Here is a 26,408-nt window from a genome sequence, read left to right on the forward strand (position 1 = left end):
GCTGCCTCGGGCACCTTATGGCCGTTCTGCTGTGAGTCAAAGATTTTCGAATCGGACGAAAAACTGATAGTGAATTGTAACTTTCAGGGCCACCTAATGACGATGGTTCACTCAAATTGCGTCCCGATTCAATACATCGTCCTCCAGCCGACTTGTCTCCATGGGTCTATTGCTGCCTCGGGCACCTTATGGCCGTTCTGCTATGAGTCAAGGATTTTCGCATCGGACGAAAAACTGATAGTAAATTGGAACGTTCCGGGCCTCCTAATGACGATGGAACACTCAAATTGCGTCCCGATTCAATACATCGTCCTCCAGCGGACTTGTCTCCATGGGTCTATTGCTGCCTCGGGCACCTAATGTCCGTTCTGCTGTGAGTCAAAGATTTTCGAATCGGACGAAAAACTGATCGTGAATTGTAACATTCAGGGCCACCTAATGACGATGGACCACGCAAATTGCGTCCCGATTCAATACATCGTCCTCCAGCCGAGTTGACTCCATGGGTCTATTGCTGCCTCGGGCACCTTATGGCCGTTCTGCTGTGAATCTAGATTATCGAATGGGACGAAAAACTGATAATGAATTGTAACGTTCAGGGCCACCTAATGACGATGGATCACTTAAATTGCGTCCCGATTCAATACATCGTCCTCCAGCCGACTTGACTCCATGGGTCTATTGCTGCCTCGGGCACCTTATGGCCGTTCTGCTGTGAGTCAAAGATTTTCGAATCGGACGAAAAACTGATAGTGAATTGTAACATTCAGGGCCACCTAATGACGATGGATCACTCAAATTGCTTCCCGATTCAATACATCGTCCTCCAGCAGACTTGTCTCCATGGGTTTATTGTTGCCTCGGGCACCTTATGGCCGTTCTTCTGTGAGTCAAAGATTTTCGAATCGGACGAAAAACTGATAGTGAATTGTAACATTCAGGGCCACCTAATGACGATGGACCACGCTAATTGCGTCCCGATTCAATACATCGTCCTCCAGCCGAGTTGACTCCATGGGTCTATTGCTGCCTCGGGCACCTTATGGCCGTTCTGCTGTGAGTCTAGATTATCGAATGGGACAAAAAACTGATAGTGAATTGTAACGTTCAGGGCCTCCTAATGACGATGGATCACTCAAATTGCGTCCTGATTCAATACATCGTCCTCCAGCAGACTTGTCTCCATGGGTCTATTGCTGCCTCGGGCACCTTATGGCCGTTCTGCTGTGAGTCTAGATCACTCAAATTGCGTCCCGATTCAATACATCGTCCTCCAGCAGACTTGTCTCCATGGGTCTATTGCTGCCTCGGGCACCTTATGGCCGTTCTGCTGTGAGTCTAGATTATCGAATGGGACGAAAAACTGATAGTGAATTGTAACGTTCAGGGCCACCTAATGACGATGGATCTCTCAAATTGCGTCCCGATTCAATACATCGTCCTCCAGCCGACAAGGACTCCATGGGTCTATTGCTGCCTCGGGCACCTTATGGCCGTTCTGCTGTGAATCTAGATTATCGAATGGGACGAAAAACTGATAGTGAATTGTAACGTTCAGGGCCACCTAATGACGATGGACCACGCAAATTGCGTCCCGATTCAATACATCGTCCTCCAGCCGAGATGACTCCATGGGTCTATTGCTGCCTCGGGCACCTTATGGCCGTTCTGCTGTGAATCTAGATTATCGAATGGGACGAAAAACTGATAGTGAATTGTAACGTTCAGGGCCACCTAATGACGATGGACCACGCAAATTGCGTCCCGATTCAATACATCGTCCTCCAGCCGAGTTGACTCCATGGGTCTATTGCTGCCTCGGGCACCTTATGGCCGTTCTGCTGTGAGTCTAGATTATCGAATGGGACGAAAAACTGATAGTGAATTGTAACGTTCAGGGCCACCTAATGACGATGGATCACTCAAATTGCGTCCCGATTCAATACATCGTCCTCCAGGAGACTTGACTTCATGGGTCTATTGCTGCCTCGGGCACCTTATGGCCGTTCTGCTGTGAGTCAAAGATATTCGAATCGGACGAAAAACAGATAGTGAATTGTAACGTTCAGGGCCTCCTAATGACGATGGAACACTCAAATTACGTCCCGATTCAATACATCGTCCTCCAGCAGACTTGACTCCATGGGTCTATTGCTGCCTCGGGCACCTTATGGCCGTTCTGCTGTGAGTCAAAGATTTTCCAATCGGACGAAAAAGTGATAGTGAATTGTAACATTCAGGGCCACCTAATTACGATGGATCACTCAAATTGCGTCCTGATTCAATACATCGTCCTCCAGCAGACTTGGCTCCATGGGTCTATTGCTGCCTCGGGCACCTTATGGCCGTTCTGCTGTGAGTCTAGATTATCGAATGGGACGAAAAACTGATAATGAATTGTAACGTTCAGGGCCACCTATTGACGATGGATCACTCAAATTGCGTCCCGATTCAATACATCGTCCTCCAGCCGACTTGTCTCCATGGGTCTATTGCTGCCTCGGGCACCTTATGGCCATTCTGCTGTGAGTCAAAGATTTTCGAATCGGACGAAAAACTGATAGTGAATTGTAACATTCAGGGCCACCTAATGACGATGGATCACTCAAATTGCGTCCCGATTCAATACATCGTCCTCCAGCCGAGTTGAGTCCATGGGTCTATTGCTGCCTCGGGCACCTTATGGCCGTTCTGCTGTGAATCTAGATTATCGAATGGAACGAAAAACTGATAGTGAATTGCAACTTTCAGGGCCACCTAATGACGATGGATCACTGAAATTGCGTCCCGATTCAATACATCGTCCTCCAGCAGACTTGTCTCCATGGGTCTATTGCTGCCTCGGGCACCTTACGGCCGTTCTGCTGTGAGTCTAGATTATCGAATGGGACGAAAAACTGATAGTGAATTGTAACGTTCAGGGCCACCTAATGACGATGGATCACTCAAATTGCGTCCCGATTCAATACATCGTCCTCCAGCAGACTTGACTTCATGGGTCTATTGCTGCCTCGGGCACCTTACGGCCGTTCTGCTGTGAGTCAAAGATTTTCGAATCGGACGAAAAACTGATAGTGAATTGTAACGTTCAGGGCCTCCTAATGACGATGGAACACTCAAATTACGTCCCGATTCAATACATCGTTCTCCAGCAGACTTGTCTCCATGGGTCTATTGCTGCCTTGGGCACCTTATGGCCGTTCTGCTGTGAATCAAAGATTTTCGAATCGGACGAAAAACTGATAGTGAATTGTAACATTCAGGGCCACCTAATGACGATGGACCACAGAAATTGCGTCCCGATTCAGCACATCGTCCACTAGCCGACTTGACTCCATGGGACTATTGCTGCCTCGGGCACCTTATGGCCGTTCTGCTGTGAGTCTAGATTATCGAATGGGATGAAAAACTGATAGTGAATTGTAACGTTCAGGGCCACCTAATGACGATGGATCACTCAAATTGCGTCCCGATTCAATACATCGTCCTCCAGCAGACTTGTCTCCATGGGTCTATTGCTGCCTCGGGCACCTTATGGCAGTCCTGCTGTGACTCAAAGATTTTCGAATCGGACGAAAAACTGATAGTGAATTGTAACGTTCCGGGCCTCCTAATGACGATGGAACACTCAAATTACGTCCCGATTCAATACATCGTCCTCCAGCAGACTTGACTTCATGGGTCTATTGCTGCCTCGGGCACCTTATGGCCGTTCTGCTGTGAATCTAGATTATCGAATGGTACGAAAAACTGATAGTGAATTGTAAAGTTCAGGGCCACCTAATGACGATTCAATACATCTGTGAGTCTAGATTTTCGAATCCTACGAAAAACTGATAGTGAATTGTAACGTTCAGGGCCTCCTAATGACGATGGAACACTCAAATTGCGTCCCGATTCAATACATCGTCCTCCATCAGACTTGTCTCCATGGGTCTATTGCTGCCTCGGGCACCTTATGGCCGTTCTGCTGTGAGTCAAAGATTTTCGAATCGGACGAAAAACTGATAGTGAATTGTAACATTCAGGGCCACCTAATGACGATGGACCACACAAATTGCGTCCCAATACAGTACATCGTCCTCCAGCCGACCTGACTCCATGGGTCTATTGCTGCCTCAGGCACCTTATGGCCGTTCTGCTGTGAGTCTAGATTATCGAATGGGACGAAAAACTGTGGGTGAATTGTAACGTTCAGGGCTACCTAATGACGATGGATCACTCAAATTGCGTCCCGATTCAATAAATCGTCCTCCAGCCGACTTGTCTCCATGGGTCTATTGCTGCCTCGGGCACCTTATGGCCGTTCTGCAGTGAGTCAAAGATCTTCGAATCGGACGAAAAACTGATAGTAAATTGGAACAATCAGGGCCTCCTAATGACGATGGAACACTCAAATTGCGTCCCGATTCAATACATCGTCCTCCAGCGGACTTGTCTCCATGGGTCTATTGCTGCCTCGGGCACCTAATGGCCGTTCTGCTGTGAGTCAAAGATTTTCGAATCGGACGAAAAACTGATAGTGAATTGTAACATTCAGGGCCACCTAATGACGATGGACCACGCAAATTGCGTCCCGATTCAATACATCGTCCCCCAGCCGAGTTGACTCCATGGGTCTATTGCTGCGTCGGGCACCTTATGGCCGTTCTGCTGTGAATCTAGATTATCGAATGGGACGAAAAACTGATAGTGAATTGTAACGTTCAGGGCCACCTAATGACGATGGATCACTCAAATTGCGTCCCGATTCAATACATCGTCCTCCAGCAGACTTGTCTCCATGGGTCTATTGCTGCCTCGGGCTCCTTATGGCCGTTCTGCTGTGAGTCTAGATTATCGAATGGGACGAAAAACTGATAGTGAATTGTAACGTTCAGGGCCACCTAATGACGATGGATCACTCAAATTGCGTCCCGATTCAATACATCGTCCTCCAGCCGACTTGACTCCATTGGTCTATTGCTGCCTCGGGCACCTTATGGCCGTTCTGCTGTGAGTCTAGATTATCGAATGGGACGAAAAACTGATAGTGAATTGTAACGTTCAGGGCCTCCTAATGACGATGGATCACTCAAATTGCGTCCCGATTCAATACATCGTCCTCCAGCAGACTTGTCTCAATGGGTCTATTGCTGCCTCGGGCACCTTATGGCAGGCCTGCTTTGACTCAAAGATTTTCGAATCGGACGAAAAACTGATAGTGAATTGTAACGTTCAGGGCCTCCTAATGACGATGGAACACTCAAATTGCGTCCCGATTCAATACATCGTCCTCCAGCAGACTTGTCTCTATGCGTCTATTGCTGCCTCGGGCACCTTATGGCCGTTCTGCTGTGAGTCAAAGATTTTCGAATCGGACGAAAAACTGATAGTGAATTGTAACTTTCAGGGCCACCTAATGACGATGGATCACTCAAATTGCGTCCCGATTCAATACATCGTCCTCCAGCCGACTTGACTCCATGGGTCTATTGCTGCCTCGGGCACCTTATGGCCGTTCTGCTGTGAGTCAAAGATTTTCGAATCGGACGAAAAACTGATAGTGAATTGTAACTTTCAGGGCCACCAAATGACGATGGTTCACTCAAATTGCGTCCCGATTCAATACATCGTCCTCCAGCCGACTTGTCTCCATGGGTCTATTGCTGCCTCGGGCACCTTATGGCCGTTCTGCTATGAGTCAAGGATTTTCGCATCGGACGAAAAACTGATAGTAAATTGGAACGTTCAGGGCCTCCTAATGACGATGGAACATTCAAATTGCGTCCCGATTCAATACATCGTCCTCCAGCGGACTTGTCTCCATGGGTCTATTGCTGCCTCGGGCACCTAATGGCCGTTCTGCTGTGAGTCAAAGATTTTCGAATCGGACGAGAAACTGATCGTGAATTGTAACATTCAGGGCCACCTAATGACGATGGACCACGCAAATTGCGTCCCGATTCAATACATCGTCCTCCAGCCGAGTTGACTCCATGGGTCTATTGCTGCCTCGGGCACCTTATGGCCGTTCTGCTGTGAACCTAGATTATCGAATGGGACGAAAAACTGATAATGAATTGTAACGTTCAGGGCCACCTAATGACGATGGATCACTTAAATTGCGGCCCGATTCAATACATCGTCCTCCAGCCGACTTGTCTCCATGGGTCTATTGCTGCCTCGGGCACCTTATGGCCGTTCTGCTGTGAGTCAAAGATTTTGGAATCGGACGAAAAACTGATAGTGAATTGTAACATTCAGGGCCACCTAATGACGATGGATCACTCAAATTGCGTCCCGATTCAATACATCGTCCTCCAGCAGACTTGTCTCCATGGGTTTATTGTTGCCTCGGGCACCTTATGGCCGTTCTTCTGTGAGTCAAAGATTATCGAATGGGACGAAAAACTGATAGTGAATTGCAACTTTCAGGGCCACCTAATGACGATGGATCACTCAAATTGCGTCCCGATTCAATACATCGTCCTCCAGCAGACTTGTCTCCATGGGTCTATTGCTGCCTCGGGCACCTTATGGCCGTTCTGCTGTGAGTCTAGATTATCGAATGGGACGAAAAACTGATAGTGAATTGTAACGTTCAGGGCCACCTAATGACGATGGATCACTCAAATTGCGTCCCGATTCAATACATCGTCCTCCAGCAGACTTGACTTCATGGGTCTATTGCTGCCTCGGGCACCTTACGGCCGTTCTGCTGTGAGTCAAAGATTTTCGAATCGGACGAAAAACTGATAGTGAATTGTAACGTTCAGGGCCTCCTAATGACGATGGAACACTCAAATTACGTCCCGATTCAATACATCGTTCTCCAGCAGACTTGCCTCCATGGGTCTATTGCTGCCTTGGGCACCTTATGGCCGTTCTGCTGTGAATCAAAGATTTTCGAATCGGACGAAAAACTGATAGTGAATTGTAACATTCAGGGCCACCTAATGACGATGGACCACAGAAATTGCGTCCCGATTCAGCACATCGTCCACTAGCCGACTTGACTCCATGGGACTATTGCTGCCTCGGGCACCTTATGGCCGTTCTGCTGTGAGTCTAGATTATCGAATGGGATGAAAAACTGATAGTGAATTGTAACGTTCAGGGCCACCTAATGACGATGGATCACTCAAATTGCGTCCCGATTCAATACATCGTCCTCCAGCAGACTTGTCTCCATGGGTCTATTGCTGCCTCGGGCACCTTATAGCAGTCCTGCTGTGACTCAAAGATTTTCGAATCGGACGAAAAACTGATAGTGAATTGTAACGTTCAGGGCCTCCTAATGACGATGGAACACTCAAATTACGTCCCGATTCAATACATCGTCCTCCAGCAGACTTGACTCCATGGGTCTATTGCTGCCTCGGGCACCTTATGGCCGTTCTGCTGTGAATCTAGATTATCGAATGGTACGAAAAACTGATAGTGAATTGTAAAGTTCAGGGCCACCTAATGACGATTCAATACATCTGTGAGTCTAGATTTTCGAATCCTACGAAAAACTGATAGTGAATTGTAACGTTCAGGGCCTCCTAATGACGGTGGAACACTCAAATTGCGTCCCGATTCAATACATCGTCCTCCATCAGACTTGTCTCCATGGGTCTATTGCTGCCTCGGGCACCTTATGGCCGTTCTGCTGTGAGTCAAAGATTTTCGAATCGGACGAAAAACTGATAGTGAATTGTAACATTCAGGGCCACCTAATGACGATGGACCACACAAATTGCGTCCCAATTCAGTACATCGTCCTCCAGCCGACCTGACTCCATGGGTCTATTGCTGCCTCAGGCACCTTATGGCCGTTCTGCTGTGAGTCTAGATTATCGAATGGGACGAAAAACTGATAGTGAATTGTAACGTTCAGGGCTACCTAATGACGATGGATCACTCAAATTGCGTCCCGATTCAATACATCGTCCTCCAGCCGACTTGTCTCCATGGGTCTATTGCTGCCTCAGGCACCTTATGGCCGTTCTGCAGTGAGTCAAAGATCTTCGAATCGGACGAAAAACTGATAGTAAATTGGAACAATCAGGGCCTCCTAATGACGATGGAGCTCTCAAATTGCGTCCCGATTCAATACATCGTCCTCCAGCGGACTTGTCTCCATGGGTCTATTGCTGCCTCGGGCACCTAATGGCCGTTCTGCTGTGAGTCAAAGATTTTCGAATCGGACGAAAAACTGATAGTGAATTGTAACATTCAGGGCCACCTAATGACGATGGACCACGCAAATTGCGTCCCGATTCAATACATCGTCCCCCAGCCGAGTTGACTCCATGGGTCTATTGCTGCGTCGGGCACCTTATGGCCGTTCTGCTGTGAATCTAGATTATCGAATGGGACGAAAAACTGATAGTGAATTGTAACGTTCAGGGCCACCTAATGACGATGGATCACACAAATTGCGTCCCGATTCAATACATCGTCCTCCAGGCGACTTGTCTCCATGGGTCTATTGCTGCCTCGGGCACCTTATGGCCGTTCTGCTGTGAGTCAAAGATTTTCGAATCGGACGAAAGTCTGATAGTGAATTGTAACTTTCAGGGCCACCTAATGACGATGGATCACTCAAATTGCGTCCCGATTCAATACATCGTCCTCCAGCCGACTTGTCTCCATGGGTCTATTGCTGCCTCGGGCACCTTATGGCCGTTCTTCTGTGAGTCAAAGATTTTCGAATCGGACGAAAAACTGATAGTGAATTGTAACATTCAGGGCCACCTAATGACGATGGATCACTCAAATTGCGTCCCGATTCAATACATCGTCCTCCAGCCGACTTGTCTCCATGGGTCTATTGCTGCCTCGGGCACCTTATGGCCGTTCTGCTATGAGTCAAGGATTTTCGCATCGGACGAAAAACTGATAGTAAATTGGAACGTTCACGGCCTCCTAATGACGATGGAATATTCAAATTGCGTCCCGATTCAATACATCGTCCTCCAGCGGACTTGTCTCCATGGGTCTATTGCTGCCTCCGGCACCTAATGGCCGTTCTGCTGTGAGTCAAAGATTTTCGAATCGGACGAAAAACTGATAATGAATTGTAACGTTCAGGGCCACCTAATGACGATGGATCACTCAAATTGCGTCCCGATTCAATACATTGTCCTCCAGCCGACTTGACTCCATGGGTCTATTGCTGCCTCGGGCACCTTATGGCCGTTCTGCTGTGAGTCAAAGATTTTCGAATCGGACGAAAAACTGATCGTGAATTGTAACATTCAGGGCCACCTAATGACGATGGACCACGCAAATTGCGTCCCGATTCAATACATCGTCCTCCAGCAGACTTGTCTCCATGGGTCTATTGCTGCCTCGGGCCCTTATGGCCGTTCTGCTGTGAGTCTACATCACTCAAATTGCGTCCCGATTCAATACACCGTCCTCCAGCAGACTTGTCTTCATGGGTCTATTGCTGCCTCGGGCCCTTATGGCCGTTCTGCTGTGAGTCTACATCACTCAAATTGCGTCCCGATTCAATACACCGTCCTCCAGCAGACTTGTCTCCATGGGTCTATTGCTGCCTCGGGCACCTTAGGGTAGGCCTCCTGTGACTCAAAGATTTTAGAATCGGACGAAAAACTGATAGTGAATTGTAATTGCGTCCCGATTCAATACATCGTCCTCCAGCAGACTTGTCTCCATGCGTCTATTGCTGCCTCGGGCACCTTATGGCCGTTCTGCTGTGAGTCTAGATTATCGAATGGGAGAAAAAACTGATAGTGAATTGTAACGTTCAGGGCCTCCTAATGACGATGGATCACTCAAATTGCGTCCCGATTCAATACATCGTCCTCCAGCAGACTTGTCTCCATGGGTCTATTGCTGCCTCGGGGCACCTTATGGCCGTTCTGCTGTGAGTCTAGATTATCGAATGGGACGAAAAACTGATAGTGAATTGTAACGTTCACGGCCACCTAATGACGATGGATCACTCAAATTGCGTCCCGATTCAATACATCGTCCTCCAGCCGACTTGACTCCATGGGTCTATTGCTGCCTCGGGCACCTTATGGCCGTTCTGCTGTGAGTCTAGATTATCGAATGGGACGAAAAACTGATAGTGAATTGTAACGTTCAGGGCCTCCTAATGACGATGGATCACTCAAATTGCGTCCCGATTCAATACATCGTCCTCCAGCAGACTTGACTTCATGGGTCTATTGCTGCCTCGGGCACCTTATGGCCGTTCTGCTGTGAGTCAAAGATTTTCGAATCGGACGAAAAACTGATAGTGAATTGTAACTTTCAGGGCCACCTAATGACGATGGTTCACTCAATTTGCGTCCCGATTCAATACATCGTCCTCCAGACGACTTGTCTCCATGGGTCTATTGCTGCCTCGGGCACCTTATGGCCGTTCTGCTATGAGTCAAGGATTTTCGCATCGGACGAAAAACTGATAGTTAATTGGAACGTTCAGGGCCTCCTAATGACGATGGAACATTCAAATTGCGTCCCGATTCAATACATCGTCCTCCAGCGGACTTGTCTCCATGGGTCTATTGCTGCCTCGGGCACCTTATGGCCGTTCTGCTGTGAGTCTAGATTATCGAATGGGACGAAAAACTGATAGTGAATTGTAATGTTCAGGGCCACCTAATGACGATGGATCACTCAAATTGCGTCCCGATTCAATACATCGTCCTCCAGCAGACTTGACTTCATGGGTCTATTGCTGCCTCGGGCACCTTACGGCCGTTCTGCTGTGAGTCAAAGATTTTCGAATCGGACGAAAAACTGATAGTGAATTGTAACGTTCAGGGCCTCCTAATGACGATGGAACACTCAAATTACGTCCCGATTCAATACATCGTTCTCCAGCAGACTTGCCTCCATGGGTCTATTGCTGCCTTGGGCACCTTATGGCCGTTCTGCTGTGAATCAAAGATTTTCGAATCGGACGAAAAACTGATAGTGAATTGTAACATTCAGGGCCACCTAATGACGATGGACCACAGAAATTGCGTCCCGATTCAGCACATCGTCCACTAGCCGACTTGACTCCATGGGACCATTGCTGCCTCGGGCACCTTATGGCCGTTCTGCTGTGAGTCTAGATTATCGAATGGGATGAAAAACTGATAGTGAATTGTAACGTTCAGGGCCACCTAATGACGATGGATCACTCAAATTGCGTCCCGATTCAATACATCGTCCTCCAGCAGACTTGTCTCCATGGGTCTATTGCTGCCTCGGGCACCTTATGGCAGTCCTGCTGTGACTCAAAGATTTTCGAATCGGACGAAAAACTGATAGTGAATTGTAACGTTCAGGGCCTCCTAATGACGATGGAACACTCAAATTACGTCCCGATTCAATACATCGTCCTCCAGCAGACTTGACTCCATGGGTCTATTGCTGCCTCGGGCACCTTATGGCCGTTCTGCTGTGAATCTAGATTATCGAATGGTACGAAAAACTGATAGTGAATTGTAAAGTTCAGGGCCACCTAATGACGATTCAATACATCTGTGAGTCTAGATTTTCGAATCCTACGAAAAACTGATAGTGAATTGTAACGTTCAGGGCCTCCTAATGACGATGGAACACTCAAATTGCGTCCCGATTCAATACATCGTCCTCCATCAGACTTGTCTCCATGGGTCTATTGCTGCCTCGGGCACCTTATGGCCGTTCTGCTGTGAGTCAAAGATTTTCGAATCGGACGAAAAACTGATAGTGAATTGTAACATTCAGGGCCACCTAATGACGATGGACCACACAAATTGCGTCCCAATTCAGTACATCGTCCTCCAGCCGACCTGACTCCATGGGTCTATTGCTGCCTCAGGCACCTTATGGCCGTTCTGCTGTGAGTCTAGATTATCGAATGGGACGAAAAACTGATAGTGAATTGTAACGTTCAGGGCTACCTAATGACGATGGATCACTCAAATTGCGTCCCGATTCAATACATCGTCCTCCAGCCGACTTGTCTCCATGGGTCTATTGCTGCCTCAGGCACCTTATGGCCGTTCTGCAGTGAGTCAAAGATCTTCGAATCGGACGAAAAACTGATAGTAAATTGGAACAATCAGGGCCTCCTAATGACGATGGAGCTCTCAAATTGCGTCCCGATTCAATACATCGTCCTCCAGCGGACTTGTCTCCATGGGTCTATTGCTGCCTCGGGCACCTAATGGCCGTTCTGCTGTGAGTCAAAGATTTTCGAATCGGACGAAAAACTGATAGTGAATTGTAACATTCAGGGCCACCTAATGACGATGGACCACGCAAATTGCGTCCCGATTCAATACATCGTCCCACAGCCGAGTTGACTCCATGGGTCTATTGCTGCGTCGGGCACCTTATGGCCGTTCTGCTGTGAATCTAGATTATCGAATGGGACGAAAAACTGATAGTGAATTGTAACGTTCAGGGCCACCTAATGACGATGGATCACACAAATTGCGTCCCGATTCAATACATCGTCCTCCAGGCGACTTGTCTCCATGGGTCTATTGCTGCCTCGGGCACCTTATGGCCGTTCTGCTGTGAGTCAAAGATTTTCGAATCGGACGAAAGTCTGATAGTGAATTGTAACTTTCAGGGCCACCTAATGACGATGGATCACTCAAATTGCGTCCCGATTCAATACATCGTCCTCCAGCCGACTTGTCTCCATGGGTCTATTGCTGCCTCGGGCACCTTATGGCCGTTCTGCTGTGAGTCAAAGATTTTCGAATCGGACGAAAAACTGATAGTGAATTGTCACATTCAGGGCCACCTAATGACGATGGATCACTCAAATTGCGTCCCGATTCAATACATCGTCCTCCAGCAGACTTGTCTCCATGGGTCTATTGCTGCCTCGGGCACCTTATGGCCGTTCTTCTGTGAGTCAAAGATTTTCGAATCGGACGAAAAACTGATAGTGAATTGTAACATTCAGGGCCACCTAATGACGATGGATCACTCAAATTGCGTCCCGATTCAATACATCGTCCTCCAGCCGACTTGTCTCCATGGGTCTATTGCTGCCTCGGGCACCTTATGGCCGTTCTGCTATGAGTCAAGGATTTTCGCATCGGACGAAAAACTGATAGTAAATTGGAACGTTCACGGCCTCCTAATGACGATGGAATATTCAAATTGCGTCCCGATTCAATACATCGTCCTCCAGCGGACTTGTCTCCATGGGTCTATTGCTGCCTCCGGCACCTAATGGCCGTTCTGCTGTGAGTCAAAGATTTTCGAATCGGACGAAAAACTGATAATGAATTGTAACGTTCAGGGCCACCTAATGACGATGGATCACTCAAATTGCGTCCCGATTCAATACATTGTCCTCCAGCCGACTTGACTCCATGGGTCTATTGCTGCCTCGGGCACCTAATGGCCGTTCTGCTGTGAGTCAAAGATTTTCGAATCGGACGAAAAACTGATAATGAATTGTAACGTTCAGGGCCACCTAATGACGATGGATCACTTAAATTGCGTCCCGATTCAATACATTGTCCTCCAGCCGACTTGACTCCATGGGTCTATTGCTGCCTCGGGCACCTTATGGCCGTTCTGCTGTGAGTCAAAGATTTTCGAATCGGACGAAAAACTGATCGTGAATTGTAACATTCAGGGCCACCTAATGACGATGGACCACGCAAATTGCGTCCCGATTCAATACATCGTCCTCCAGCAGACTTGTCTCCATGGGTCTATTGCTGCCTCGGGCCCTTATGGCCGTTCTGCTGTGAGTCTACATCACTCAAATTGCGTCCCGATTCAATACACCGTCCTCCAGCAGACTTGTCTCCATGGGTCTATTGCTGCCTCGGGCCCTTATGGCCGTTCTGCTGTGAGTCTACATCACTCAAATTGCGTCCCGATTCAATACACCGTCCTCCAGCAGACTTGTCTCCATGGGTCTATTGCTGCCTCGGGCACCTTAGGGTAGGCCTGCTGTGACTCAAAGATTTTAGAATCGGACGAAAAACTGATAGTGAATTGTAATTGCGTCCCTATTCAATACATCGTCCTCCAGCAGACTTGTCTCCATGCGTCTATTGCTGCCTCGGGCACCTTATGGCCGTTCTGCTGTGAGTCTAGATTATCGAATGGGAGAAAAAACTGATAGTGAATTGTAACGTTCAGTGCCTCCTAATGACGATGGATCACTCAAATTGCGTCCCGATTCAATACATCGTCCTCCAGCAGACTTGTCTCCATGGGTCTATTGCTGCCTCGGGGCACCTTATGGCCGTTCTGCTGTGAGTCTAGATTATCGAATGGGACGAAAAACTGATAGTGAATTGTAACGTTCACGGCCACCTAATGACGATGGATCACTCAAATTGCGTCCCGATTCAATACATCGTCCTCCAGCCGACTTGACTCCATGGGTCTATTGCTGCCTCGGGCACCTTATGGCCGTTCTGCTGTGAGTCTAGATTATCGAATGGGACGAAAAACTGATAGTGAATTGTAACGTTCAGGGCCTCCTAATGACGATGGATCACTCAAATTGCGTCCCGATTCAATACATCGTCCTCCAGCAGACTTGACTTCATGGGTCTATTGCTGCCTCGGGCACCTTATGGCCGTTCTGCTGTGAGTCAAAGATTTTCGAATCGGACGAAAAACTGATAGTGAATTGTAACGTTCAGGGCCTCCTAATGACGATGGAACACTCAAATTACGTCCCGATTCAATACATCGTTCTCCAGCAGACTTGCCTCCATGGGTCTATTGCTGCCTTGGGCACCTTATGGCCGTTCTGCTGTGAATCAAAGATTTTCGAATCGGACGAAAAACTGATAGTGAATTGTAACATTCAGGGCCACCTAATGACGATGGACCACAGAAATTGCGTCCCGATTCAGCACATCGTCCACTAGCCGACTTGACTCCATGGGACTATTGCTGCCTCGGGCACCTTATGGCCGTTCTGCTGTGAGTCTAGATTATCGAATGGGATGAAAAACTGATAGTGAATTGTAACGTTCAGGGCCACCTAATGACGATGGATCACTCAAATTGCGTCCCGATTCAATACATCGTCCTCCAGCAGACTTGTCTCCATGGGTCTATTGCTGCCTCGGGCACCTTATGGCAGTCCTGCTGTGACTCAAAGATTTTCGAATCGGACGAAAAACTGATAGTGAATTGTAACGTTCAGGGCCTCCTAATGACGATGGAACACTCAAATTACGTCCCGATTCAATACATCGTCCTCCAGCAGACTTGACTCCATGGGTCTATTGCTGCCTCGGGCACCTTATGGCCGTTCTGCTGTGAATCTAGATTATCGAATGGTACGAAAAACTGATAGTGAATTGTAAAGTTCAGGGCCACCTAATGACGATTCAATACATCTGTGAGTCTAGATTTTCGAATCCTACGAAAAACTGATAGTGAATTGTAACGTTCAGGGCCTCCTAATGACGATGGGACACTCAAATTGCGTCCCGATTCAATACATCGTCCTCCATCAGACTTGTCTCCATGGGTCTATTGCTGCCTCGGGCACCTTACGGCCGTTCTGCTGTGAGTCAAAGATTTTCGAATCGGACGAAAAACTGATAGTGAATTGTAACATTCAGGGCCACCTAATGACGATGGACCACACAAATTGCGTCCCAATTCAGTACATCGTCCTCCAGCCGACCTGACTCCATGGGTCTATTGCTGCCTCAGGCACCTTATGGCCGTTCTGCTGTGAGTCTAGATTATCGAATGGGACGAAAAACTGATAGTGAATTGTAACGTTCAGGGCTACCTAATGACGATGGATCACTCAAATTGCGTCCCGATTCAATACATCGTCCTCCAGCCGACTTGTCTCCATGGGTCTATTGCTGCCTCAGGCACCTTATGGCCGTTCTGCAGTGAGTCAAAGATCTTCGAATCGGACGAAAAACTGATAGTAAATTGGAACAATCAGGGCCTCCTAATGACGATGGAGCTCTCAAATTGCGTCCCGATTCAATACATCGTCCTCCAGCGGACTTGTCTCCATGGGTCTATTGCTGCCTCGGGCACCTAATGGCCGTTCTGCTGTGAGTCAAAGATTTTCGAATCGGACGAAAAACTGATAGTGAATTGTAACATTCAGGGCCACCTAATGACGATGGACCACGCAAATTGCGTCCCGATTCAATACATCGTCCCCCAGCCGAGTTGACTCCATGGGTCTATTGCTGCGTCGGGCACCTTATGGCCGTTCTGCTGTGAATCTAGATTATCGAATGGGACGAAAAACTGATAGTGAATTGTAACGTTCAGGGCCACCTAATGACGATGGATCACACAAATTGCGTCCCGATTCAATACATCGTCCTCCAGGCGACTTGTCTCCATGGGTCTATTGCTGCCTCGGGCACCTTATGGCCGTTCTGCTGTGAGACAAAGATTTTCGAATCGGACGCAAGTCTGATAGTGAATTGTAACTTTCAGGGCCACCTAATGACGATGGATCACTCAAATTGCGTCCCGATTCAATACATCGTCCTCCAGCCGACTTGTCTCCATGGGTCTATTGCTGCCTCGGGCACCTTATGGCCGTTCTGCTGTGAGTCAAAGATTTTCGAATCGGACGAAAAACTGATAGTGAATTGTCACATTCAGGGCCACCTAATGACGATGGATCACTCAAATTGCGTCCCGATTCAATACATCGTCCTCCAGCAGACTTGTCTCCATGGGTCTATTGCTGCCTCGGGGACCTTATGGCCGTTCTTCTGTGAGTCAAAGATTTTCGAATCGGACGAAAAACTGATAGTGAATTGTAACATTCAGGGCCACCTAATGACGATGGATCACTCAAATTGCGTCCCGATTCAATACATCGTCCTCCAGCCGACTTGTCTCCATGGGTCTATTGCTGCCTCGGGCACCTTATGGCCGTTCTGCTATGAGTCAAGGATTTTCGCATCGGACGAAAAACTGATAGTAAATTGGAACGTTCACGGCCTCCTAATGACGATGGAATATTCAAATTGCGTCCCGATTCAATACATCGTCCTCCAGCGGACTTGTCTCCATGGGTCTATTGCTGCCTCCGGCACCTAATGGCCGTTCTGCTGTGAGTCAAAGATTTTCGAATCGGACGAAAAACTGATAATGAATTGTATCGTTCAGGGCCACCTAATGACGATGGATCACTCAAATTGCGTCCCGATTCAATACATCGTCCTCCAGCCGACTTGACTCCATGGGTCTATTGCTGCCTCGGGCACCTAATGGCCGTTCTGCTGTGAGTCAAAGATTTTCGAATCGGACGAAAAACTGATAATGAATTGTAACGTTCAGGGCCACCTAATGACGATGGATCACTTAAATTGCGTCCCGATTCAATACATTGTCCTCCAGCCGACTTGACTCCATGGGTCTATTGCTGCCTCGGGCACCTTATGGCCGTTCTGCTGTGAGTCAAAGATTTTCGAATCGGACGAAAAACTGATCGTGAATTGTAACATTCAGGGCCACCTAATGACGATGGACCACGCAAATTGCGTCCCGATTCAATACATCGTCCTCCAGCAGACTTGTCTCCATGGGTCTATTGCTGCCTCGGGCCCTTATGGCCGTTCTGCTGTGAGTCTACATCACTCAAATTGCGTCCCGATTCAATGCACCGTCCTCCAGCAGACTTGTCTCCATGGGTCTATTGCTGCCTCGGGCCCTTATGGCCGTTCTGCTGTGAGTCTACATCACTCAAATTGCGTCCCGATTCAATACACCGTCCTCCAGCAGACTTGTCTCCATGGGTCTATTGCTGCCTCGGGCACCTTAGGGTAGGCCTGCTGTGACTCAAAGATTTTAGAATCGGACGAAAAACTGATAGTGAATTGTAATTGCGTCCCGATTCAATACATCGTCCTCCAGCAGACTTGTCTCCATGCGTCTATTGCTGCCTCGGGCACCTTATGGCCGTTCTGCTGTGAGTCTAGATTATCGAATGGGAGAAAAAACTGATAGTGAATTGTAACGTTCAGGGCCTCCTAATGACGATGGATCACTCAAATTGCGTCCCGATTCAATACATCGTCCTCCAGCAGACTTGTCTCCATGGGTCTATTGCTGCCTCGGGGCACCTTATGGCCGTTCTGCTGTGAGTCTAGATTATCGAATGGGACGAAAAACTGATAGTGAATTGTAACGTTCACGGCCACCTAATGACGATGGATCACTCAAATTGCGTCCCGATTCAATACATCGTCCTCCAGCCGACTTGACTCCATGGGTCTATTGCTGCCTCGGGCACCTTATGGCCGTTCTGCTGTGAGTCTAGATTATCGAATGGGACGAAAAACTGATAGTGAATTGTAACGTTCAGGGCCTCCTAATGACGATGGATCACTCAAATTGCGTCCCGATTCAATACATCGTCCTCCAGCAGACTTGACTTCATGGGTCTATTGCTGCCTCGGGCACCTTATGGCCGTTCTGCTGTGAGTCAAAGATTTTCGAATCGGACGAAAAACTGATAGTGAATTGTAACTTTCAGGGCCACCTAATGACGATGGTTCACTCAATTTGCGTCCCGATTCAATACATCGTCCTCCAGACGACTTGTCTCCATGGGTCTATTGCTGCCTCGGGCACCTTATGGCCGTTCTGCTATGAGTCAAGGATTTTCGCATCGGACGAAAAACTGATAGTAAATTGGAACGTTCAGGGCCTCCTAATGACGATGGAACATTCAAATTGCGTCCCGATTCAATACATCGTCCTCCAGCGGACTTGTCTCCATGGGTCTATTGCTGCCTCGGGCACCTAATGGCCGTTCTGCTGTGAGTCAAAGATTTTCGAATCGGACGAAAAACTGATCGTGAATTGTAACATTCAGGGCCACCTAATGACGATGGACCACGCTAATTGCGTCCCGATTCAATACATCGTCCTCCAGCCGAGTTGACTCCATGGGTCTATTGCTGCCTCGGGCACCTTATGGCCGTTCTGCTGTGAGTCTAGATTATCGAATGGGACAAAAAACTGATAGTGAATTGTAACGTTCAGGGCCTCCTAATGACGATGGATCACTCAAATTGCGTCCCGATTCAATACATCGTCCTCCAGCAGACTTGTCTCCATGGGTCTATTGCTGCCTCGGGCACCTTATGGCCGTTCTGCTGTGAGTCTAGATCACTCAAATTGCGTCCCGATTCAATACATCGTCCTCCAGCAGACTTGTCTCCATGGGTCTATTGCTGCCTCGGGCACCTTAGGGCAGGCCTGCTGTGACTCAAAGATTTTAGAATCGGACGAAAAACTGATAGTGAATTGTAATTGCGTCCCGATTCAATACATCGTCCTCCAGCAGACTTGTCTCCATGCGTCTATTGCTGCCTCGGGCACCTTATGGCCGTTCTGCTGTGAGTCAAAGATTTTCGAATCGGACGAAAAACTGATAGTGAATTGTAACGTTCAGGGCCACCTAATGACGATGGATCACTCAAATTGCGTCCCGATTCAATACATTGTCCTCCAGCCGACTTGACTCCATGGGTCTATTGCTGCCTCGGGCACCTTATGGCCGTTCTGCTGTGAGTCAAAGATTTTCGAATCGGACGAAAAACTGATCGTGAATTGTAACATTCAGGGCCACCTAATGACGATGGACCACGCAAATTGCGTCCCGATTCAATACATCGTCCTCCAGCAGACTTGTCTCCATGGGTCTATTGCTGCCTCGGGCCCTTATGGCCGTTCTGCTGTGAGTCTACATCACTCAAATTGCGTCCCGATTCAATACACCGTCCTCCAGCAGACTTGTCTCCATGGGTCTATTGCTGCCTCGGGCCCCTATGGCCGTTCTGCTGTGAGTCTACATCACTCAAATTGCGTCCCGATTCAATACACCGTCGTCCAGCAGACTTGTCTCCATGGGTCTATTGCTGCCTCGGGCACCTTAGGGTAGGCCTGCTGTGACTCAAAGATTTTAGAATCGGACGAAAAACTGATAGTGAATTGTAATTGCGTCCCGATTCAAAACATCGTCCTCCAGCAGACTTGTCTCCATGCGTCTATTGCTGCCTCGGGCACCTTATGGCCGTTCTGCTGTGAGTCTAGATTATCGAATGGGAGAAAAAACTGATAGTGAATTGTAACGTTCAGGGCCTCCTAATGACGATGGATCACTCAAATTGCGTCCCGATTCAATACATCGTCCTCCAGCAGACATGTCTCCATGGGTCTATTGCTGCCTCGGGCACCTTATGGCCGTTCTGCTGTGAGTCTAGATTATCGAATGGGACGAAAAACTGATAGTGAATTGTAACGTTCACGGCCACCTAATGACGATGGATCACTCAAATTGCGTCCCGATTCAATACATCGTCCTCCAGCCGACTTGACTCCATGGGTCTATTGCTGCCTCGGGCACCTTATGGCCGTTCTGCTGTGAGTCTAGATTATCGAATGGGACGAAAAACTGATAGTGAATTGTAACGTTCAGGGCCTCCTAATGACGATGGATCACTCAAATTGCGTCCCGATTCAATACATCGTCCTCCAGCAGACTTGACTTCATGGGTCTATTGCTGCCTCGGGCACCTTATGGCCGTTCTGCTGTGAGTCAAAGATTTTCGAATCGGACGAAAAACTGATAGTGAATTGTAACTTTCAGGGCCACCTAATGACGATGGTTCACTCAAATTGCGTCCCGATTCAATACATCGTCCTACAGCCGACTTGTCTCCATGGGTCTATTGCTGCCTCGGGCACCTTATGGCCGTTCTGCTATGAGTCAAGGATTTTCGCATCGGACGAAAAACTGATAGTAAATTGGAACGTTCAGGGCCTCCTAATGACGATGGAACATTCAAATTGCGTCCCGATTCAATACATCGTCCTCCAGCGGACTTGTCTCCATGGGTCTATTGCTGCCTCGGGCACCTAATGGCCGTTCTGCTGTGAGTCAAAGATTTTCGAATCGGACGAAAAACTGATCGTGAATTGTAACATTCAGGGCCACCTAATGACGATGGACCACGCAAATTGCGTCCCGATTCAATACATCGTCCTCCAGCCGAGTTGACTCCATGGGTCTATTGCTGCCTCGGGCACCTTATTGCCGTTCTGCTGTGAATCTAGATTATCGAATGGGACGAAAAACTGATAATGAATTGTAACGTTCAGGGCCACCTAATGACGATGGATCACTTAAATTGCGTGCCGATTCAATACATCGTCCTCCAGCCGACTTGTCTCCATGGGTCTATTGCTGCCTCGGGCACCTTATGGCCGTTCTGCTATGAGTCAAGGATTTTCGCATCGGACGAAAAACTGATAGTAAATTGGAACGTTCACGGCCTCCTAATGACGATGGAATATTCAAATTGCGTCCCGATTCAATACATCGTCCTCCAGCGGACTTGTCTCCATGGGTCTATTGCTGCCTCCGGCACCTAATGGCCGTTCTGCTGTGAGTCAAAGATTTTCGAATCGGACGAAAAACTGATAATGAATTGTAACGTTCAGGGCCACCTAATGACGATGGATCACTCAAATTGCGTCCCGATTCAATACATCGTCCTCCAGCCGACTTGACTCCATGGGTCTATTGCTGCCTCGGGCACCTAATGGCCGTTCTGCTGTGAGTCAAAGATTTTCGAATCGGACGAAAAACTGATAATGAATTGTAACGTTCAGGGCCACCTAATGACGATGGATCACTTAAATTGCGTCCCGATTCAATACATTGTCCTCCAGCCGACTTGACTCCATGGGTCTATTGCTGCCTCGGGCACCTTATGGCCGTTCTGCTGTGAGTCAAAGATTTTCGAATCGGACGAAAAACTGATCGTGAATTGTAACATTCAGGGCCACCTAATGACGATGGACCACGCAAATTGCGTCCCGATTCAATACATCGTCCTCCAGCAGACTTGTCTCCATGGGTCTATTGCTGCCTCGGGCCCTTATGGCCGTTCTGCTGTGAGTCTACATCACTCAAATTGCGTCCCGATTCAATGCACCGTCCTCCAGCAGACTTGTCTCCATGGGTCTATTGCTGCCTCGGGCCCTTATGGCCGTTCTGCTGTGAGTCTACATCACTCAAATTGCGTCCCGATTCAATACACCGTCCTCCAGCAGACTTGTCTCCATGGGTCTATTGCTGCCTCGGGCACCTTAGGGTAGGCCTGCTGTGACTCAAAGATTTTAGAATCGGACGAAAAACTGATAGTGAATTGTAATTGCGTCCCGATTCAATACATCGTCCTCCAGCAGACTTGTCTCCATGCGTCTATTGCTGCCTCGGGCACCTTATGGCCGTTCTGCTGTGAGTCTAGATTATCGAATGGGAGAAAAAACTGATAGTGAATTGTAACGTTCAGGGCCTCCTAATGACGATGGATCACTCAAATTGCGTCCCGATTCAATACATCGTCCTCCAGCAGACTTGTCTCCATGGGTCTATTGCTGCCTCGGGGCACCTTATGGCCGTTCTGCTGTGAGTCTAGATTATCGAATGGGACGAAAAACTGATAGTGAATTGTAACGTTCACGGCCACCTAATGACGATGGATCACTCAAATTGCGTCCCGATTCAATACATCGTCCTCCAGCCGACTTGACTCCATGGGTCTATTGCTGCCTCGGGCACCTTATGGCCGTTCTGCTGTGAGTCTAGATTATCGAATGGGACGAAAAACTGATAGTGAATTGTAACGTTCAGGGCCTCCTAATGACGATGGATCACTCAAATTGCGTCCCGATTCAATACATCGTCCTCCAGCAGACTTGACTTCATGGGTCTATTGCTGCCTCGGGCACCTTATGGCCGTTCTGCTGTGAGTCAAAGATTTTCGAATCGGACGAAAAACTGATAGTGAATTGTAACTTTCAGGGCCACCTAATGACGATGGTTCACTCAATTTGCGTCCCGATTCAATACATCGTCCTCCAGACGACTTGTCTCCATGGGTCTATTGCTGCCTCGGGCACCTTATGGCCGTTCTGCTATGAGTCAAGGATTTTCGCATCGGACGAAAAACTGATAGTAAATTGGAACGTTCAGGGCCTCCTAATGACGATGGAACATTCAAATTGCGTCCCGATTCAATACATCGTCCTCCAGCGGACTTGTCTCCATGGGTCTATTGCTGCCTCGGGCACCTAATGGCCGTTCTGCTGTGAGTCAAAGATTTTCGAATCGGACGAAAAACTGATCGTGAATTGTAACATTCAGGGCCACCTAATGACGATGGACCACGCTAATTGCGTCCCGATTCAATACATCGTCCTCCAGCCGAGTTGACTCCATGGGTCTATTGCTGCCTCGGGCACCTTATGGCCGTTCTGCTGTGAGTCTAGATTATCGAATGGGACAAAAAACTGATAGTGAATTGTAACGTTCAGGGCCTCCTAATGACGATGGATCACTCAAATTGCGTCCCGATTCAATACATCGTCCTCCAGCAGACTTGTCTCCATGGGTCTATTGCTGCCTCGGGCACCTTATGGCCGTTCTGCTGTGAGTCTAGATCACTCAAATTGCGTCCCGATTCAATACATCGTCCTCCAGCAGACTTGTCTCCATGGGTCTATTGCTGCCTCGGGCACCTTAGGGCAGGCCTGCTGTGACTCAAAGATTTTAGAATCGGACGAAAAACTGATAGTGAATTGTAATTGCGTCCCGATTCAATACATCGTCCTCCAGCAGACTTGACTCCATGCGTCTATTGCTGCCTCGGGCACCTTATGGCCGTTCTGCTGTGAGTCAAAGATTTTCGAATCGGACGAAAAACTGATAGTGAATTGTAACGTTCAGGGCCACCTAATGACGATGGATCACTCAAATTGCGTCCCGATTCAATACATTGTCCTCCAGCCGACTTGACTCCATGGGTCTATTGCTGCCTCGGGCACCTTATGGCCGTTCTGCTGTGAGTCAAAGATTTTCGAATCGGACGAAAAACTGATCGTGAATTGTAACATTCAGGGCCACCTAATGACGATGGACCACGCAAATTGCGTCCCGATTCAATACATCGTCCTCCAGCAGACTTGTCTCCATGGGTCTATTGCTGCCTCGGGCCCTTATGGCCGTTCTGCTGTGAGTCTACATCACTCAAATTGCGTCCCGATTCAATACACCGTCCTCCAGCAGACTTGTCTCCATGGGTCTATTGCTGCCTCGGGCCCTTATGGCCGTTCTGCTGTGAGTCTACATCACTCAAATATCGTCCCGATTCAATACACCGTCGTCCAGCAGACTTGTCTCCATGGGTCTATTGCTGCCTCGGGCACCTTAGGGTAGGCCTGCTGTGACTCAAAGATTTTAGAATCGGACGAAAAACTGATAGTGAATTGTAATTGCGTCCCGATTCAAAACATCGTCCTCCAGCAGACTTGTCTCCATGCGTCTATTGCTGCCTCGGGCACCTTATGGCCGTTCTGCTGTGAGTCTAGATTATCGAATGGGAGAAAAAACTGATAGTGAATTGTAACGTTCAGGGCCTCCTAATGACGATGGATCACTCAAATTGCGTCCCGATTCAATACATCGTCCTCCAGCAGACATGTCTCCATGGGTCTATTGCTGCCTCGGGCACCTTATGGCCGTTCTGCTGTGAGTCTAGATTATCGAATGGGACGAAAAACTGATAGTGAATTGTAACGTTCACGGCCACCTAATGACGATGGATCACTCAAATTGCGTCCCGATTCAATACATCGTCCTCCAGCCGACTTGACTCCATGGGTCTATTGCTGCCTCGGGCACCTTATGGCCGTTCTGCTGTGAGTCTAGATTATCGAATGGGACGAAAAACTGATAGTGAATTGTAACGTTCAGGGCCTCCTAATGACGATGGATCACTCAAATTGCGTCCCGATTCAATACATCGTCCTCCAGCAGACTTGACTTCATGGGTCTATTGCTGCCTCGGGCACCTTATGGCCGTTCTGCTGTGAGTCAAAGATTTTCGAATCGGACGAAAAACTGATAGTGAATTGTAACTTTCAGGGCCACCTAATGACGATGGTTCACTCAAATTGCGTCCCGATTCAATACATCGTCCTACAGCCGACTTGTCTCCATGGGTCTATTGCTGCCTCGGGCACCTTATGGCCGTTCTGCTATGAGTCAAGGATTTTCGCATCGGACGAAAAACTGATAGTAAATTGGAACGTTCAGGGCCTCCTAATGACGATGGAACATTCAAATTGCGTCCCGATTCAATACATCGTCCTCCAGCGGACTTGTCTCCATGGGTCTATTGCTGCCTCGGGCACCTAATGGCCGTTCTGCTGTGAGTCAAAGATTTTCGAATCGGACGAAAAACTGATCGTGAATTGTAACATTCAGGGCCACCTAATGACGATGGACCACGCAAATTGCGTCCCGATTCAATACATCGTCCTCCAGCCGAGTTGACTCCATGGGTCTATTGCTGCCTCGGGCACCTTATTGCCGTTCTGCTATGAATCTAGATTATCGAATGGGACGAAAAACTGATAATGAATTGTAACGTTCAGGGCCACCTAATGACGATGGATCACTTAAATTGCGTGCCGATTCAATACATCGTCCTCCAGCCGACTTGTCTCCATGGGTCTATTGCTGCCTCGGGCACCTTATGGCCGTTCTGCTGTGAGTCAAAGATTTTCGAATCGGACGAAAAACTGATAGTGAATTGTAGCATTCAGGGCCACCTAATGACGATGGATCACTCAAATTGCGTCCCGATTCAATGCATCGTCCTCCAGCAGACTTGTCTCCATGGGTTTATTGTTGCCTCGGGCACCTTATGGCCGTTCTTCTGTAGGTCAAAGATTTTCGAATCGGACGAAAAACTGATAGTGAATTGTAACATTCAGGGCCACCTAATGACGATATACCACGCTAATTGCGTCCCGATTCAATACATCGTCCTCCAGCCGAGTTGACTCCATGTGTCTATTGCTGCCTCGGGCACCTTAAGGCCGTTCTGCTGTGAGTCTAGATTATCGAATGGGACAAAAAACTGATAGTGAATTGTAACGTTCAGGGCCTCCTAATGACGATGGATCACTCAAATTGCGTCCTGATTCAATACATCGTCGTCCAGCAGACTTGTCTCCATGGGTCTATTGCTGCCTCGGGCACCTTATGGCCGTTCTGCCGTGAGTCTAGATCACTCAAATTGCGTCCCGATTCAATACATCGTCCTCCAGCAGACTTGTCTCCATGGGTCTATTGCTGCCTCGGGCACCTTAGGGCAGGCCTGCTGTGACTCAAAGATTTTAGAATCGGACGAAAAACTGATAGTGAATTGTAATTGCGTCCCGAATCAATACATCGTCCTCCAGCAGACTTGTCTCCATGCGTCTATTGCTGCCTCGGGCACCTTATGGCCGTTCTGCTGTGAGTCAAAGATTTTCGAATCGGACGAAAAACTGATAGTGAATTGTAACGTTCAGGGCCACCTAATGACGATGGATCACTCAAATTGCGTCCCGATTCAATACATTGT

The sequence above is a fragment of the Schistocerca cancellata genome, chromosome 4 (assembly GCF_023864275.1).
Source record: "Schistocerca cancellata isolate TAMUIC-IGC-003103 chromosome 4, iqSchCanc2.1, whole genome shotgun sequence".
NCBI lineage: Eukaryota > Metazoa > Arthropoda > Insecta > Orthoptera > Acrididae > Schistocerca > Schistocerca cancellata.